At 44.0% G+C, this 15,510-nt stretch overlaps 1 pseudogene; it reads right to left on the reverse strand.

The window, feature by feature from the left end:
• Positions 1-758: 758 nt before the first annotated feature.
• LOC124517269 (protoheme IX farnesyltransferase, mitochondrial-like) lies at positions 759-14,985 on the reverse strand (annotated as a pseudogene).
• Positions 14,986-15,510: the final 525 nt, after the last annotated feature.

Below are 15,510 nucleotides of genomic sequence, written 5' to 3' on the forward strand. Positions count from 1 at the left end.
TTTAATGTTTATTTATTTTTGAGAGAGAGAGAGAGAGAGCAAGCAGGGGAGGGGCAGAGGGAAAGGGAGACAGGAGATAGAATCCCAAGCAGACTCCGCACTGTCAGTGCAGTTGGTTGAACTCGCGAACCGCAAGATCGTGACCTGAGCCAAAATTAAGAGTCAGGTGCTTATCTGACTGAGCCACCCAGGTGCCCCCATGCGCTTATTTTTAAACAAAGTTAACATGGGGTGATAAGGTCTTAGCTGAAAGACAGTACAGGCATTCAGGGTGCCATGAACTTCGCCCGTTTAGAACGGCAAACTTAATCGGTAAATATTGCGTGTGTTCTGACTCTTCTGCCAAGCAGTTCCCTTGCCTCCTCTCTCTCTCTCTCTGGGCCTCCTTGTTATTCCCTGAGATACAGCAATATTGACAATATCGAAAGAAGGCCAATTAACAACCCTACGATGGCCTCTAAGTGTCCAAGTGAAAGGACACTTAGGACTTCTCTCACTTTAAGTCAAAAGCTAGAAATGATTGAGCTTAGTGAGGAAGGCTCGTCAAAAGCTGAGATAAGCCAAAAGCTAGGCCTCTTGCCCCAAACAGTTAGCCAAGCTGTGATGCAAAGAAAAAGTTCTTGAAGGAAATGAAAAGCGCTACTCTGGTGAACACATGAATGGTAAGAAAGTGAAACAGGCTTATTGCAGATACGGAGGAAGTTTAACTGGTCTGGATAGAAGATCAAACCAGCGGTAACATTCCCTTAAGCCTAAGCTTAGTCCAGAGCTAGGATCTCTTCAATTCTGTGAAGGCTGAGAGAGGCGAAGAAGCTGCAAAGACAAGTGGGAAGCTAGCCGAGGTTGGTTCAGGAGGTTTAAGGAAGGAAGCCAGCCCCACACATCCAAGTGCAAGGTGAAGCGGCAAGGGCTGATGTAGAAGCTGCGGCAAGGGCTGATGTAGAAGCTGCGGCAAGTTCTCCGGGAGATCTGGCTGCGATCCTTAATGAAGGTGGCTCCCCGGATGACATATTTTCAGTGTGGATGAAACAGCCTTATATCAGAAGAAGATGCCATCCAGGACTTTCATAGCTGGAGAGGAGAAGTCAGTGCCTGGCTTCAAGGCATCAAAGGACAGGCTGACACTCTTGTTAGGGGCTAATGCAGCTGCTGACTTCAAGTTGAAGCCAATGCTCAGTTACCATCCTGAAAATCCTAGGGTCCTTGAGAATTGTGCTAACTCTACTCTGCCTGGAGAAAGACCTATACCATGTGTTTTCACTCATGTGTGGAACTTGAGAAACTTACCAGAAGACCATGGGGAAGGAAGGGGGAAAAATAGTTACAGAGAGGGAGGGAGGCAAACCATAAGAGACTCTTAAATACAGAGAACAAACTGAGGGTTGAAGAGGGGGGTGGGGAAGAGGGAAAAATGGGTGATGGGTATTGAGGAGGGCACTTGTTGGGATGAGCACTGGGTGTTATATGTAAGTGATGAGCCATGGAAATCTACCCCCAAAACCAAGAGCACACTGTATATGCTGAATGTTAACCAACTTGACAATAAATTATATTAAAAAAAAAAACTACCCTGCCTGTGCTCTGTCAATGGAACAAAGTCTGGATGACGGCACATCTGTTCACAACTTGGTTTCCTAAATATTGTAAGCCCATTGTTGAGACCTACTGCTCAGAAACAAAGATTCCTTTCAAAATCGTACTGTTCATTGACAATGCACTTGGTCACCCAAGAGCTCTGACACAGATGTACAATGAGATTAGTGTTTCATGTTTGCTAACACAGCATCCTTTCTACAGCCCGTGGATCAAGGAGTAATTTAGACTTTCAAGTTTTATTACTTTTAGAAAAATGTTTATTTATTTTTGAGTGAGAGAGGGAGACAGAGAGTGTGTGAGTTGGGGGGAGGGGTGGCAGAGAGAGAAGGAGACAGAGAATCCCAAGCAGGCTCCGCACTGTTAGCGCAGAGCCTGACCTGGGGCTACATCTCAAGACCCTGAGATCATGACCTGTGCCGAAATCAAGAGTCAGACACTTAACTGACTGAGCCAGCCAGGCGTCCCAATAAAGTATTTTTAAATTAAGGTATATACATACCTAGGTGGCTCAGTTGGTTGAGCGTCTGACTTTGGCTCAGGTCATGATCTCGCAGTTCGTGAGTTAGAGCCCCTGCATCGGGCTCCTGCTGTCAGCCTGTCAGCACTGAGCCCACTTCAGATCCTCTGTCCCCCTGTCTCTGCCTCTCCCCTGCTTGTGCTCTCCCAATAAATAAATAAATAAATATTAAAAAAAATTAAGGTATATATGTTAAAAAAAATAATGGTATTGTGCACTGGATAGACTGTAGTATAAACAGCTGTTCTATGCACTGGGCAACAAAGAAATTCATTTGACTTGCTTTGTTGCAGTATTGTTTTACTGTAGTGGTCTGGAACCGAACCTGCAGAATCTTTGGGGTACGCTTGTAAACAGTGACGCTTGATGACGGATAATTTCTACCACCGGTGGATAATTGCCCCTCAGCAGCTACAAATACTTGCGATTAAGTCCCTTAAAAATAGTGTTTTCAATTTTATCTCACATTTTAAACTATGAAAATGTACAAACATATACAAAGATAAGGAGAATAATTCAATGAACCCCATCACATTTTCCCACATAAACATCTATTTCTTTTTTCTCAAAAGTATTTTTCTTAAAGTTTATTTTTTTAGTAATCTCTACACCCAACATGGGGCTTGAACTCATGACCCCGAGATCAAGGGTCTCATGCTCTTCCAGTTGGGCCATCCCCTCTTTTTTCTTAAAAAAATTTTTTAAGTGTGTTTATTTTTGAGAGAGACAGAGACGGTGTGAGCGTCAGAGGGGCAGGGAGGGAGAGAATCCCAAGCAGGCTCTGCACTGTCAGCACAGAACCCAATGTGGAGCTCAAACTCACGAAACCATGAGATCATGACCTGAGCTGAAACGGAGAGAGTTGGACGCTTAAATGACTGAGCCACCCAGGTGCCCCTCTTTTTTCTTTTAAAGCAAATTCCAGTAATCATATCATTTTGCACTCACATACTTTAGTATGCATCTCTAATAATATGGGCCTTATTTATATAGCCATACCTACATAATCATACATGAAAAAATTTGGTATCATCCAGCTCACAATAAAGTTTTCCTGATTATCTAAAAATTCTCATATTTTAGAGGAATTGTTTAAATCAGGAAAGAAACAAGGCCAATACATAATATTTGCTTGTTGTGCCTTAATTCTTTTAAAATCTTGACTAACCTGCACCCCTTTCCTCCAATTGTCATGTTGCAAAAAGTAGGTCAATTGTCCTAGAAAATATCCCATATTTTAGATTTGTTCATTTGCTTCCATGTGGCATTATTAAGTAGCTCCTGTATCCCCTGTATTGCATTTTATTTTAAAATTATTTATTTTAAAGGCTTTTCTAATTAAAGTATATGACATGATAGTTGTAAAAACTTAGAAAAATGATAGAACTCCAGTTGGTAATGTGGAAAGTACAAATTTGTCATAATCCTACCCCTAGAGGTAATCACTGTTGATTGTCTGGCACATATTACATCAGAAATTTTTCTTCACCATTCAATAAGAAAGTAATTTCTTAAGTCATTTTACGATGAAGTTGGCCATCGTGTGATTCTCTATTACTACGGGGTTTTTGTGGCGATGATTCAATGGTTCTTTGCACGGTGTCCCAATCCCGTAAAAAATCTAGCCGTTGTTAGAAAGTATTGGGTCAGGACAGCACAGTTATTGTTTTAAGTTAATCAAACATGGGGTATTTTGTGTGTGTTGCAGGGTGAAGAATGTAGCCCTGGGGAAGGGGCAGATACAGAATGGGACCAGTTGAGTAGGGCCACACCTTACTCTAAGCTTCGAATACTATCAGATAGGACATGATCTAATGGGATCAGTGAGTTTGGTGCCCAGTGGTGGAAGGAAAGATCTTTTAGGCCAGTACCTAAATAACTAGGACAATTCCTTTAATCGTCTGTCTCAGTGGGGATTCTGAGCCTCCCATTCTGTCCTTTCATGCTAGGAATGGACTGTTAGTGGAATGCATACTATAATTTGTCCTAGTGCTTGCCAATTGCAAATGAAAAAGAAAAAAAGAATATGTCACTCTAATTTGCATGCCCTCCCTTGCCCAAATTGAAGAATTACACAAATCTTTTACTACAAATTCCCTGTTTTTGAGTTCTTAATTTTGACTTTTCTTTCAGTTGGTCTTAGTATGTCTTCAAATAATTGTTTCTAAAAGTAATGTGCAGGATGTTTTCTAATCTTTGGACATCTGAGAATAACTTTATGTAAGTTTTGCACATGAAAAACATGTTGACTAGATTTTAAAATATGTGATTACAACAGTTCTCAAAATTTAATAGCTATTACTTTATTATCTTTTATTTTTATTTTATTTTATTAATGTTTATTTATTTTTGAGAGAGAGAGAGAGTGCAAGTGGGGAGGGTCAGAGAGACACGGAGACAGAATCTGCAGCAGGCTCCAGGCTCTGAGCAGTCAGCACAGAACCCGACGTGGGGCTTGAACCCATGAATTGCAAGATCATGACCAGAGCTGAAGTCGGACGCTCAACCCACTGAGCCACCCAGGTGCCCCACTTCATTATCTTTTAGAACTTGGTGCTGCAAGAACTTTGGGCCAGTATGGATTTTATTAATTTGTAAATGACCTAGGATTTAAGATGGGGCTTTTTGCTTGTTTTTGTCTTTTTAATCACTTCCTAGGATATATTTAGGGGTGTGATCTAGATATTCCCTTTTTGTCCCTCCATTCTTCATAATCTCCACCCCGCTGTGGGCTGTGGGATTCTTACAGATTGAACCAATTAGCTCTGATGCCCGGTAGCTTCTGACTGATTGGGCCAATGGCAGTCACTAGAAGATTAGGAGCTGGAGGAGGTAAAATCAGGCCTTTTTTTTTTTTACAACTGTCTCACTCATTTCTGATACTTTACCTTCTTCTTGCTTTTTCAGGCCTAGTGCTGGTAATAATGTCGACTAAATTCTTGACTGATTCTGTGCAGACCTCCTATAATTGATTAGTCCAGGTACTTGGTGAACATGGTCAAACTTTAGTTGGTATGGTTTCTAATGACCTGTCCTCAAGGTCACTGATTATTCCTTCTGTTATTCCACTCTAGACTATGGTTTTTGTTTTTGTTTTTTCAATTTCAGATATTGTATTTTTCAGTTCTAGAATTTCTTTTTGGTCATTTTTTTGTATTTTTAAAAATTTTATTTTAATCCATTTATTCATTATGACTGTTGCCTTTAAGTCTCTGAACATACTTAAAATAGAGATTTTGAAGTTCTTGTCTGCTGATTCCAACTTCTGAGTCATCTTTTTTTCTCCTATGGGTCTCCTTTTCCTTTGTTTTTTTCATATCTAGTAGCTTTTTAAATTATATACTGGACATTGTAGGAGATGGGTTTTAAAAGGATCTCAAATCTGTTTTCTGTCTTTGGAGAATACAGAGTTTTGTTCTAGAATGTAGTTAAATTACTTTATATCACTTGAATCATTGCTAAGGCAGATCTGTTTTGGTTTTACTGTTACTTCGGAGGTGAGTACATTAGCCCTGGGGAGGTCTTTTCTCCTAAGTGTAGCTTTCACGGAGTTGTAACGGAAAGGCTGTAATGGAAAGCCCCTTTAACTTGGAAGGATTTGATCTCCTCCCTCCGTCTTCCCTGTGGTGGGCAGGTGCTCAAATCTCACTTCAGCTCTAGTCTTTCCAGCTCTTTTCCCCTCGGGCTTTCTGTAGTCTTGCCCTGCAGATTTGGACCATGGGGGTCAGCCAATGACACGCGGGAATTCTCGGTGGACATTTTGAGCTTACTTCCTCTGTGGCTTCCTGTTTTGTGGAATTCTGCCAATGCTCCTCTGGCATGCTTGAATTCTTTTTTCTGGCTCCACACACCAATGTGATTCCAGACTGTGCCCAGCTCTATCTGCCATATTCCTCTTTTTCACATATCAAATCCTCTTCTGTTTCTGTCTGCCTGGGGTCACTCTGCAGGGTCTTCAAACAGCTGTCTTTTGTAAAGCTCCAGAATTGGCAATCGTGATCGTCAGGAGGAATACTCTGATACAAGTTATTCTGCTGTAACCAGGCCATTGTTATTTCTTGCCTGTATTTTTGTGGTATGCCTCATGTACCCTTGCTCTGTACAGTCTCTTCTCATCTCAGCAGCCACAGTAATCCTATCAGGACGTTGAGTCTGATGATGCTTTCTTTTCCTTACAGGCCACCACTGGCGGGTCCATCTCAGACCTGAGGCACCACTGGCAGGTGCCTCAGAATGAAAGTCCAAATCCTGGCAATCAGCAGTGTTTTCCTCCAGTGTACCCCCCACCCCTCACTGTGTCTTTTCTGTCTGCCTTGCTGTCTGATTATTTTCCATTTTAATCACTCTGTTCTTGTCCAAATTACTTTCTTTTCTTAAAAAAATTTTTTAGGGGCGCCTGGGTGGCTCAGTCGGTTAAGCGTCTGACTTCAGCTCAGGTCACGATCTCGCGGTCCGTGAGTTCGAGCCCCGCGTCAGGCTCTGGGCTGATGGCTCAGAGCTTGGAGTCTGCTTCCGATTCTGTGTCTCCCTCTCTCTCTGCCCCTCGCCCGTTCATGCTCTGTCTCTCTCTGTCCCAAAAATAAATAAACGTTGAAAAAAAAAATTAAAAAAAAATTTTTTTTTTAATGTTTATTTATTTTTGAGAGAGAGAGAGAGACAGAGCATGAGTGGAAGAGGGCAGAGAGAGAGAGAGAAGGGGACAGAAAAGATCTGAAGGGGGCTCTGCGCTGACAGCAGTGAGCCCGATGCCGGGCTTGAAGTCATGAACCATGAGATCATGACCTGAGCTGAAGTCAGACGCTTAACCTCCTGAGCCACCCAGGCGCCCCCTTGCCCAAATTACTTTCTTCTTACTCCTTGCTCTTGTCTCAGGGCCTTTCCCCTTTCTATTCTCTTTTCCTGGAATTGGCAGCTCCCACCCTGTTGAAAATTATAAATTCCTACATCCCTACCTACTCTTATAGCCTCTTTCCAGCTTCCCTGGTTTACTTTGTCTCCGTAAGGTTCACAACCACCTTGTTCACTGACAGCTTCTCCTTACAAGGATGTAAGTTCAGTGAAAGCAGGGATTTTTGTTTGTTTTGTTCCCTTGTATAGTCTCAGATCCCAGAATGGATAAACCCTGAATGAATCAGAGTCTCTTACTCTATAGAGACTCATACTGAGCCAGTTCCTTAATACCAAAAAATGTATGTCCAAGGCAGTTCCCAGCCATATTATGAAGCTAGCATATTTTATCTTGGGCCCATTTATCTTCACTCCTGCGTAGAATCTTTCCCACATAGCTCCTCCCTTGCAGTGCTCATCTTCTGGAATACAACACTGTGGTGTTTGACAAAATGTCACTGGATTAGGTGTCTGTGGAGTTTTAGAAATAACCTCAAGAAAACACAGTATCCTTTAAATTTGTTACCACTGCGTAAAATATACCAGTGTTCTTGTGTTTATAGAGTTAATAGGATAGAGATAAGAAAAAGAAGGGGATGTTGGTTTAATTGTCATTTATATAATACATTTTATGAGCCTACATAAATTATGCATCATTGACCTTTAAATGAATTTAGGCTTAATGAGATTGTTTCATCATGTTTAAAGATGTAATATAATTATTTTATTATGTTTTTTATTATTTCCTAAGCTTATTTATGCTCCTCCCCCCTCATCAGGGCCCAAATGCGTTGCCTTCTTATCTAATATTTTTAAGCTGTTTTCTGGTTTGAGGTTTGCAGAAATCTGATCTCACTGAATTATGGCATCGCTTAGTTGTTTAATTTTCCAGGGTGCTCTACAACAACCTTAGCTTTATCAGAGACCCGTGTTTCCAAAGAGTTAAACTTTGTGATCTGAAAATGGATTCTTTAAAAGTGTGGTTTGCAATAGGAATCTTTATCATCCTGCACACACATAGAATAATGAATCTAGAGCTTAGGCTCAGCATTTTGCCCTCTAGTGTTGGATCTTGAAAACGCAGATTAATATTGAACATGACTTTGTGTCCCATGGAGTCCTAGGGTCTCCAGAGGGTCCCAAGAAATCTGAAGGGAGGGAGGAGGAGGCTGTACAGGCTGGACTGTGGCCTCATTCCTTTCAGATGCACAAGCATCACTTGGGGCCACTGCTCTGCTCTTACTTGACAAAACAGTTGTTCTTGTGCTTCAACAATAAAAATTTAAAAACCATAGCTCTAGAGTGTAAGCATATGAAACCTAAGAAGTGATTGTAGTGCACATGTTCACTTATGTCATTAGATTTTGGAATTTGGGCTATATTTCCTCATACAAAACATAAATGCTTGAGCTAGCCCCAAATAACTATTTAACGTATGGTGCAATTTAACATCTATCTATCTATCTATCTATCTATCTATCTATCTATCTACCTATCTATCTGTATTTTTTAACATCTATATATTTTAATTAAAAAAAATACACAACAGAGGGGTGCCTGGTTGGCTCAGTTGGTTAAACATCTGATTGTTGATCTCAGCCCAGGTCTTTGGGGTTGTGAGTTCGGGCCCCACATTGGGCTCCATGCTTAGCAGGGAGCCTACTTAAATAAGCAAACTTGATTATCACTGATAATCAAGGTGTCTTTGATCTTTTTGCAGGGAGGCCCTGGTGGAGGCATCCTGAAAGCAATTCTGATCTTTCTATGCTGTGGCTTGTGGTGAAATGTTCTCCTTAATCCACTGAAACAATATTTATGCTGTTTCTTTTTGTTTTCTGGGTGGGAGTCAAAGCATATGGGGATGGGAAGTGGATTTTCTTGGGCATTGGAAGGGGCCTGAAGTCCCTTTGGAAGGGAAGGGGAGATGGGACTTAGGGGATCAAGCCTTTTCCAACCTTCCCAGCTAAGGATTCAGGTATCTTTGGTAGTTTTCTCCTAAGGCCCTGCTGGTCCTCCTGGTTTCTGGGACTCTAGCCCAATTCTCATAGTTCAGAATTGGGGTTCTTGGTTGCTTCTCCATTTGGCTGTGTGGAGTTTTGATAACCTCCAGTGACTCTGAGATCTTGTTTCCTGTCCCTGAACCTACTTTAACAGGAAAATAGAGACTTGGAGAGATCAAGGAAAAGAAGGCATGGCGCAGTGGAGCAGACTAGAAGGATGGGTAATTTCCGGGGGCCCCCTTTGGAGGAGGGCTGTGTGTGTCCTGGGCCTTCTGCAGGAAGGTACATGTAGGAAATTGGTGTTGATTTGTTCAGTCTTGTCATACTGGCCAGGAATATGCTGGGGGTACTTCCAAGCTACTTGGGAGTGGGTAAGCTGAGTTTTTAGAGGTGTTGGGGGCACCCAACAGGCTAAAACATCTTCCCAGCCCAACAGTGTAAAGGGGAGAAATTCATGAAAAATCTTATGGTATTCTTCAGTGAGCTGGAGAGACAAGAAAATGTGCCTGTGGTAGGCAGCATCCAAGATGGCTTCCAACGATTCTCTGCTTCTTAGTATTCATGCTCTTGTGTAATCCCTGTCTGTGTGGGCTGGACCTAGTGATTCTAATACATAGATTATGGCAGAAGTGAAGAGGTGCCACTTCTGAGACTGTGGCTTCCATTTTGCTTGCACTCACTCACTCTGGCTCTTCTTGCTTGCTGATGAAGCCAGCTACCATTCTGTGAGCTGCTCTGTGGAGAAGCCTATATGGCAAGGAACTGAGGGTGCCTCTGGCCAATAGCCAGGGAGTGGGTTTGAAAGCAGATCCTTCTCCAGTCAGGTCTTCAGATAAGATCCCAGCCTTGGCTGATACCTTGATTACAGCCTTGTGAGAGACTCTAAGCTAGAGGAACACAGTTAAGCCATGCCCAGGTTCCTTATCCACAGGAACTGAGGGAATAAATATTTGTTGCTTTAAGCTAATAGATTTTGGGATAACTTGCTTTGCACCAATGGATAACAATATAGCACCGTTGGAGTAGGAGTGTCGGAGGCTCTTGTTTTATGTAGATGATTGTAATGAGTGGCTTCTTTCACTCCACCCTTTCTGGTGATTCCTGAGCCAAGGGTGGGAGTTGAGGGCATGTGGAAGAGGTTAGCCAGCGTTAGGGTCATGTTGTTGAACTGTGCAGGACCCTTCCCCCAACAAAGAGCTCCCACATCATTCCATAAGATAGTCATAATTAGCATTTGAAAACCTGTCATGCAGAGATCGGGAGAGCCTACTCAGGGCTGGTCAGGGAAGCCATGTCAACCAGTATAGGAACTGTGACCAAATCTAGTCAAGTAAGGAGACACTTGTTCTTTATCCCTTTTCCAAGGTCTCAACACTAAGTAGCCAGAGCCTAGAAGAGGGGATGGGTGAGAGTATGAAGGGGTAGGACTCTTGAGTACATCAAAATGATAGGTTTTCTGTGTACAAGGGCGTAGCCCATCACCCTCCCAAGAGTGACCTGGTGGTCAGCAGAGGCAGGGGAGACCTTGTGACATTCAGTAGGTGAAAAAAAGGTGGCCCCAAGCGTCATAGGTCAGCATACTTTAAAGGGGTTTTGTATAGAAGGTACCAATAACAAGCATTTGAAAGCAGTCTCTATTTTTGTCTAGTAAAGCATTACGGTTCTATCATTTTCTTGAAAGTTTAACTTTCCTTCTCTAATCACAGGAAACACTATTTTATTATGGAGGAACTGCTTTCTCCATCAGAGGGTCCAAGAGATGTAAGAGTAGGATCCACAGGACCTGGGATCCTTGGAGATCCTTGGATCTTCACTGGATGCCTCAGGGGCCCATTAAGTGAAAGAGGGAAAGCATCCTTTGCCAAATTTTTTACTGTTTCCTTTGAAAAATGTTTTTGAATTATTCTCAGTACTCTCAAAAAAATATATATTCACTGTAGGAGATTAGAAAGAAGAAAATAAAAACCATGATCCCAATGCTTAGCAGAATCATCTGCGAACGTTTTGGTGTATATTTTCCCAGCCTCTTTTCTAAGGTGTTCATGTTGTGTTGTACACAGCATCTTTTGAAATTTACCGTAATAATAACTTGAGCATCTTTTCATGTTTCCAAGTATATGACGATGACATTATTTTTGAGGGTTCCATAGTATTCCATTTAAAAGATACAACATATTGAAGGTATCTAGTGTCCTCTTGGTGGGCATTTAGAAAGGTTCTAGTTTTTGATATGCAGAGATGACTATTCTTCCTTGATGTAACCAAGTGAGGTTAAGTTGAGAAAGGGCATAGACTTAGTGTAATGAGACCAGGAGAGACATAGAATGTCCAGGGGTCTCGAGAACTCTTGATGATCCTTCCCCTGTGTGCTTTCATGTCCACCACCAGTGAGAGTCAGACCATGTGCAGGCCATGGTTATCTTGTATGTAAGGTGAGGGTGTTGGTCCCGTGATTTCTTTGGTCATTCCATGTTTGCAAATTGTTGACCAGTTGACGATCTTCAAGTTCTCATCTGGTGCACCTTAAACCCCTCCAGTGTGTTTCTTCCTCTGTGAAATGGGAATATAAATGTCCTTCTTAAGAGGTCTGGGGGATTAAATGAGATCATGTATGTTTGTCATAGACCCCAGCACTTAGTAAGCCCTCAACAAGTCTCCTGTTATTAGGTCGAACTATACGAAATTGCCAATTTTTTGTAGGTCAGACATGACTAATACTGGCGATTTCATTTTTCTTCCATAGTAAAATGTCATCTGTACTTTTCGCTTTCTTTGATATATACACATACACACACACATTCATGCATACTGGTTTATTGAAGCAGGAAAAGAGAATGGAGGCATTTTACAAATTCGAGGGCTGCAACAAGTTGGAGATGTTCTTTGCAGACATTCCCATACTATGCTCTCCACAGTGAAGAACCTGGATGCAGCTGAGAGGTTATATTACAGGTAGCTAGAAACAGAGGTCACATGTTATCTGCAATCGCTTTGGAAAATTTTGAGAACAGGTGTATCGCCGTGACCATTTAAATGTTGCTGAAACACCCTGAAATGAATTCCTGCAGGGCAGCAGTGCCCCTGGAGACTGAACAATTAAGACATCCTGTTACTCTTCAAGACCTTCAGGCAAGTGGGGTTCGACAGTGGACAAGAGGCACACGTGAAGGGTGGATGGAAGGACCCAGAGGTCACTGAGGCCACATGTGGCTACAGGGGAACTCGCACAAGTCCTGGGACCCGACACATCCCCACCAGGAATCCAACCTAAGCTTCTGGCTCTTAAAGCCATTGGACATAGGGAGAATAATTTCTAAATTGAGAGGATACCAGGAGAGAAATGGCATTTTTTCACTGAAGGGATGAGAAGATGAGCTACAGCTCACCTTTTCTCCCCTGACTTCCTTTCTCGTTCAGTCTTGAGAAGCCACGCAGCAAAGGGGCCGCTGATCGGCAGTGGTGGCCGAAGGGGGACAGTAATGGGTCAGAGCCGGATGGACTGCTGGTATGAAGCCTTGTGTCACCCTTCCAGAAAGAGACACTTCAGATACCTCCAGTATTTTAAAGTGAGCCATAGAGATCCTTTTGATTCCTTGGAGTTTTTGAAATGCTGATGGGGGGCGGCCAGGGGCTGGCAGTCCTGTCTGAGATCCCCTAGGCAACTGTGTGGAATTCTCCCTTCGAATGTCAAGCAGCCGCACATCCTTGGTATTTTTTTATTGTCTGGGGGAATATGCAGTTGAGAATATACTGAGAAAGCTGGATAGGAGGCCCTGGCTCATTCGCAGGGAGGACCCGCAGCGTGCATTTCCGCTGCCCTCGGGGGACCAGAGGACAAGACCTAGAGTGTCTGGCCACCAATGAGCATTCGGGCTGGTGGCTGGGGAGTGTGTGTGTGTGTGTGTGTGTGTGTGAGAGAGAGAGAGAGAGAGAGAGAGGGAGGGAGACCATAAAGGAGGAGGTGCACTTGTACATCCATGCAAGGAAGAAGGAAAACAGTTTGGGGGAAGGGGAGTTGGGGAAAGAAATATATAAAAAACCCTTGGAGAGAAAAATATTCTGTACTAATCAACCTGAGCCAACCTGTTATTTGGGGAGCATTTTAGACGTTACCATAAAAAACAATCATCGGGTGATCACTGAGCACAAAATCATTTTGCAGTCACCCAGCAGTCTCTCTTCTAGAGCTCCAGAATTACCAAAATATTCTTGTCTACCAGCAGAGGGATAAAAAAAAAATTGCACATCTCCCTGTATGTTTTTTGTTTTTTTTGTTCCCACACGCCCATGTGATTTCAACTCTGAGGCTGTCCCCTAGCACAGTTCCCACCTGGTGGCTGCTCACAGGTGAGCATGAGCAGCAGGAGCAAGGGGCAGGTGCCAGAGGCTGCAAAAGAACAGCTTCTGGGGGGCACCTGGGTGGCTCAATTGAGTGACCGACATCGGCTCAGGTCATGATCTCACAACTCGTGAGTTCGAGCCCCGTGTCGGGCTCTGCTGACAGCTCGGAGCCTGGAGCCTGGCTCGGATTCTGTGTCTCCCTCTTTCTGTGCCCCTAACCCACTCACATTCTGTCTCTGTCTCTCTCAAAGATATATAAACATTAAAAAAAAAAATTAAAAAAACCAGGAGCTCTTCTGGTCCACATCCATGTAGAACCAAAAGCCAAGGTAGGAAATATACAGGTTGATGGGGGGGATGGGGGTGGGCAGGGAGATGATGGGGAAGGTCCATGTGGTGACATCCAGGACGGGGGCTGCCGAGGACAGTGTGATCGAGGCCAGGCGGTGGCACAGGGCAGTGCACCTTCGCAGGGCTGGGTGGGTGACTGACATCATACGGGAGCCTTGGGAGTCGTCTGTGCAGAGGCCCCAACTCAGTGTGTTGAAATGGGGAAGCAGGCAGGAGTAGAGGATTCCTCCCAGGAGAAACATTCCAACGTCAAGGCTTCAGGTGGCAGCTGGCCAGCCCACGACAGGTGGTGTGGCCCCAACAATGGCCCCGACCCACGTGTCGGCAATGCTGATCCTCTTTAATGGAATACAGCAACAGGTACACAGGAAGATGTGGAGGACCCCCAGCACTCCCGTGAGTGGGTCCACCCCCTCAGGTAAGAAGGGCAACTTCTGGAACCGCACAGCTCGCCACGGGCTCGTCCGTCCACGAACCAGAGGTCTCTTTTTTTGTCGTATTCATGTTTGAATCCAATGGCGCTCCAAAAAACTGATCGATGGAGTTGGTGGCACTGAAGGTGAGGGCTGTTCCGGTAAAAGTAAGTAGGAAACAGTGAAAAGGTCCTGGAGCCGGCTCAAGTCCGGCTGAGAGCTGTGAGCTTGGCATTGGGCAGTCGAGCCACAGTTCCTGGGAGATCTTCCAGATACAGCTTCGTTTCTCCCCACTGCTTTTCATCTTTGGTCTCTCCCCACATCTCCTGAGCCTGTAGTTCTGGGGGCCGGCCCTAGTTTCTAGCAGTTCTTTCTTCCATTTGGCTTTCTGGGCAAAGAAAGGCTGGGATGCGGAAAAGGTCTCCTTTCATAGATTTCTGCTTTGGCCTGACCCAAAGATGTTTTTTTCAAGGAATGGAGATTCCACTGATTCTGGCTTCCATTTTACTTGCTGGCTGAGGCTTCTGTCCAGTTCTGTGACATACATGGGCGTGAGGAAGGTCACCCACTGCTTACTGAGGCTCCTGAAAAGATGCAGACATGGAGGGGATTCCTGCACTGCCCTTTTTTCTAGAGACCAGACACATCCTCCGACCCAACCTGTCCGGAGGCGTGAGGAGAGAGCGCGTGGGGATGTGACTGTAGCGCGTGAGTCTGGCTGCTCCCTGGCGTCCCCGTCTCCTCTCTTCTCTTGGCCGCTGGGCACTGAACTTTTTCTTTCAGAATTAATCTTCTGTACCCAGGAAAGGCACACGATGTAGGGGAAACAGCATGAGCCACTGTCCAAAGGCAGGCAGCATCCTGGCCTCTTTGGCAACATTTTCACAAACCATCTTTAGGGTCTGTTTTACCCGTAATCCCAGCCCCCTCCGTAGTGTTATTTTCATATGTGCAGGTGGGGCTGACCCCGGTCCCTACTCATCCTCGAAGAAGCTGGCATAGTGCTTCGAAGAGGACAGTTAGAGGCGGTCACTGGGGCCACTGGCTTGTTCCTTCCTGGAACAAGCATCAGGGACCTCTAGGATCTGCATGGCCACCCAGCTTTACCACGTACCCAAGGAGTCTCATTTCCTGGCAAAGTCAAGGGACAAGGTCACAGAGGTCAGTGGGGCTTAGTGATCAGCAGAGGGTGCATCATTAAACATTTTTTGTCTTGATGGTAGAAGTTACAAAGTTTAATTGTGAGAAATTTTTATTGTGGGAAAAAAGATCAAATAGCACAAGGATAAAAATAAAAAGGTGGTATAAAGGGATTCTGGAGGCTTTTCTCCCCAGAAGTAATAGGGTCTTATGTGTGGCTTGGACCCATGACCCTGAGATCAAGACCTAGCTGAGGTCAAGAGTC

The sequence above is a fragment of the Lynx rufus genome, unplaced genomic scaffold, assembly GCF_022079265.1.
Source record: "Lynx rufus isolate CCGP_SWC_20201006 ecotype Redwood Valley unplaced genomic scaffold, mLynRuf1.p SCAF_21, whole genome shotgun sequence".
NCBI classification, from domain to species: Eukaryota; Metazoa; Chordata; class Mammalia; order Carnivora; family Felidae; genus Lynx; species Lynx rufus.